Raw genomic sequence first — 4,777 nt, forward strand, 5'->3', positions numbered from 1 at the left:
TCTATGAGTACAAATGTGAAGGTCACTCATTGGTACAGTTGTGAAGGTCACTGGCTTTGCTGCCGGCCAAGTCAGAGAGTACAAAACATATGTATAAGTATAAAAGGACACCGTATGTCTATAAACAATAACAATTTATTAACTAGTTACAATTCTATGATTATGATATCACAAAAAGCTCAATTACCACGCAGCAAAAAAACACATATCTATGAAAATTAGCATTTAATGTTACTTGAATGTCTAGTAAAATAACTAGCTCTTTTAATTCAATGACAATTTGGTCAATCCTTTGTTATACTGTTTTTTCCAACATCCTAGAATGTTTAACTTTAACCATAAATTTTGATAATTAAAAAAATTTGGATTTGCTTCAGATTTACCCAAAAATATAGTTTTTGCTATTAAAATAAAAACAAAAGAAATTTATGGAAATGCCCTTGTTTATGTCCCATCATTGGCAAAGTAATAGTCAAAGTAAGTATATTGACTGCATGTGTGCATGTGGGCGTGTGTGTGCATGTGAGTGAGTATGCACGTGCACATGTGTGTGCGTCTGCGGGTGTATGATTGTGTGTGTGCATGTGTGTGTGTGGTTGCATTTATGTGCGTGTGTCTGTGCGCATTTGTGTGCTTGTGCGTGTGAAGTGTGTACATGTGCGAGTGTGTGTGCGTGTGCGTGTGCTTGTGTGTGTGTTTGCGTGTGTACTTATGTGTGCCATGATTGTGCGCATACATGTGTGAGTGCACATGCATGTGTGCACATGTGGTTTTTTGTGTAAGAAAAACTGACTTTTCAAAGAGTTGAAAGGGTGGTCCCGGTGTAAGTGATTAGTCACTATATAAGCAATGACATGGCGGTGGATTGACAAAAAGTCTTAAAACTACAAAATCAACAAAGGTGCAAAAATGAGTTGATGATAAAATGATCTCTAACTTTATTACCTGTTTTAATGAAATTTATGGTTGCATTTCCCATACTCAACAGTTGCAAGCATTTGCATCACAGTAGACAATAACAAATAAATTATGGAGCTCCTAAAACTCAGAAGAGTCAGTTCATTACGAAAAATTCTTCAACTGAATATCAGCTTAAGAATACCTCAAGAGTTACACCTGTTTTTCTTAATTGGCAACTGACAAATTCACCTAAATTTAGACACGGTTAGTAACAAACTATTCAGGTATTAACCGGTTCTACTACAAACCTTTTAATTTGACGATAAATGCAAAGCTCTCACAAATAAGTATTCATTTGTACAAAAATACAAAAAGCAAAAAATTTCAATGACTTTGCTGGTTTGTTCTATGTAAAGCTTTCAACACTAAATGATTATTTCATTTATTTTACTGGACACTATTGATTTTAAAAGCATTTAATTTTTATTAAAGGATTAAAAAATACAGTAGCTTGCTAAGCTGAAATGTCACTAACAAGGAGAAATGTCGTAGCTTGCCAGGCTGCGACATTGTACCCAACACATAAAGGATGTTCAATGACCATTGGATATTTACCAAAAGGTTTTGCTCTCAGATTGTGGTCTCAATGACTATCACAAATATGCCTTATGTTACATTTATACTTGGAAAACTTAAAAAAAACTCAGGAAATTTTTCACTAAAGTTAACTTTGCGCTAATTTTCACAAGCTAGCTGTTATACTCACTAATTAAGCTATAGTTATAAATGATTTAGGGAGTCAAGCAGTAAACAGTATTTTCGAAACCTTGGCAACCATATATAAAAACTTTTGCTCTACTTGCAAATTGTTCATTAATTTCTAGACCAATTTCTTGTATTGTCATTTTTAACACATTTTCAATGTTTGCAAAAACTTGTTCTAAAAGCTCAATAGTTATAGGCTGTCCAATAGAGTGGTCGCACCGCAAACTTGGTAGTTACCTTATATATATATATATATATATATATATATATATATATATATATATATATATATATATATATATGTCCACATTACATGTAAACAGGTATGAACAATGTGTAAGAAAGTTGGTAATTGGTCAACCGCCGGTGAGAGGCCTGCTGATTAGTCTATATCATTAGCAACCAGCTTTTCTCATAGAAACCAAATCTGCTTGGTCTATCTGAACTGAAACCTGAGTAATTACAAAAAAACTAACAGGTGGTCTAAAATCTGATGTATCGACTTCCGGCCACAAAGAAAAGATACCCTTAAGCCAATATATTGTTTTGCGATGGTGAAAGGGTTAAGGAAAATTGAAACAGACAGCAAATAGTAAAGACTGTTATTTTCTAAACCTTAACACCCAGGACATTCCAGTTTGCTGATTTTTTTTATTGGTTCAGCAACACTAACACTATCTAGCAAATAAATGATAATCATTGTGGAAACCAGAAAATAAATAATAGGAAAATAATGTAACATTCACTGAGGAAACTCTAAAAAAAACAAATGTCCAGTTTTGTTATTTTAAAGACGAAAACTTTGACAATAGTTGCAAGTTACCAAAAAGTTATACAAATACCATCGCATGAAAATGAAAGTACAAAAAATAAATAGACCTTTCTGAATGAATAGTGTGTCTAAGCATGTACATGTACATGCTTAAGTACCAATGTACATGTTCATTTAATTGCACAGCATTTAATTGACATCTTTGCTGTGGCACACATTTCATAACATAATGAGTTACTTAGGATATTACTGTAGGTAAAGAATTTTCTATATTCACATTAATAACCATAAAATTGATAATAATTAAGAAAAGCTTTGGTGAATTTTGACTCAAGTCGTTCGACCTATTGAAAAAAGAAAGTTGAGTCAATTCATCACTGATACCAATAAAGAGTCGCGTCAATGCATATATTGCTGTTAGGGAATGCTAAGTCAATTCTATTAATTCTACAGTATGTAAAAGATACCAGGCACTCGCTGAAGTTTAATTCTGTGGAGAGAATAGCCTTAAGGCTTACTCAAGCAAGCATTTTAATTGGATTATCGTGTTCAAACTTACAGAATGACAAAATGATTTTAGAAACAACAAAAAACAGAAGGCTTCTACAAAAAAAGGCAGAAATATATAGACGGGACAGAAAAATGAAGATAAAGTGTCAAAAACCGCTTCAGAGTTTAGCTTAACAGAGCCGGACTAGAATAAGCTATTTTTGTAATTCCTTCATTTTTGCCATTTACTTGATAATCCTTTCAGATTGCCCATGATGGATGTGAACCCTTTGTTTCAATTTGCACCCTTGAATTTTGATGACCCTGTTATCCAATATTCTTTGCTTTGCAACGAGGAACCTTGCGTTGTATGGCTCCTGTCATACCATACAATGATTATTTTTGTCATGTGATATTGAGACAAATTTTCTTGGAACTGACATTTGCAGTCGGTGTGCTGGATATCTCAGAATAATGAAAACGCCGATATTCTATTGAACACAATTCCTCATACAAGGCCTCAAAGATATTCTATGTATGTTCTTTTTTAGTTCATCATTATTTGTAACTAGTTTTAGTGAGGAAAATACTCAAAATTAATCAGCGATAATATAATTTGCTGGTAAAATTTTTGTAATTTAACTACAGAATAAAATGTAGCTTCAAGTATTGGTTTAGTAAGCTAGTTTTTCATGTCAAATTGAACTTGTTAGCTATACGTCTTTCTCAATTGTAAGAACTTTCAATGAAATGGGATGCATGTTGTACGGTGAAATGTTACATTTTTTGCAGTTAATGATCACTGTAGGTAGTTTTAATAACTAAACATCATATTTTCTTACTAAACTTCTATATGTACAGTACATATATATAGTTTTGACAATTTTTATTAGGCAGTACTTGCATCAGATAATTACCATAGGTTTCTTGTCTCTCTATATCACATTTTCCCTCACGACGCCAAAAATAGAACAAAATAAAATCATATGGCAAGAGTTAGCATGTGTAATAAATATTATTACCTTCACTATTTGCTGTTTTTGAGTTTTGCTAAAGCTAACTTTTGTTACCACTACAACCTACTTTTTGATTTGCAATTTTAAAATGCACTATTTCAATTTCAAATGTTTTCTTACACCCATATTTCCAATATCAGTAAATCTTTCGAAGCTGAATTCTTCTCACCTGTGCATTTGTAATCATTTGAATGAGAATTGCCTCTAACTTTTCTCTCGGTTTGGTCAAACAAAATATCAAACAAAGTCCAATATTTCATTTTTACAATTATGCTAGTATCGAGATATACCAACATTATCCAAGAAAAAAAAATTAATACTGAGGCTTCTGCTGCAATTTTTTAATATGCACTTAAGTTTTTAATATGAACGCTTTCAAAGACTCGCTGCTTAATTAACCTCATAATTTATTTGAACTGCACAAAACACTTTTTCCCGTTGCCAAACTTAAAAAAGTAGATTGTTAAATGTTCTATATGGGAAATAAAAATAATTGTTCTGTGCAATGACTTTCTTATTACCGATATTATAATTGAAAATACTCACACCTATTCTAAGCCATGGCAAAGCCGATGAATGGTATGGCGGTAACCTGCTTGACCAAACGCTTATGCATTCATATATGCGAGTTTGTCGCTCATGAGTTGTAATCTTTATTTGTAACAAAATGAGAAGAAGGCTTCTGTTATAGTAATAACTCATATTAGAACAAGTATTGAATTCATCAGCTAAAGAGACTTAGCAAATGACAACAAAGTTACTTTTCTTTGTATATGAGCTCGTTTAATATTTGAATGAAGGTGTAGCATGAGAAGGAATTTTTTCACAATCTGTT

Source organism: Watersipora subatra, chromosome 6 (genome assembly GCF_963576615.1).
Source record: "Watersipora subatra chromosome 6, tzWatSuba1.1, whole genome shotgun sequence".
In the NCBI taxonomy this organism is placed as follows: domain Eukaryota; kingdom Metazoa; phylum Bryozoa; class Gymnolaemata; order Cheilostomatida; family Watersiporidae; genus Watersipora; species Watersipora subatra.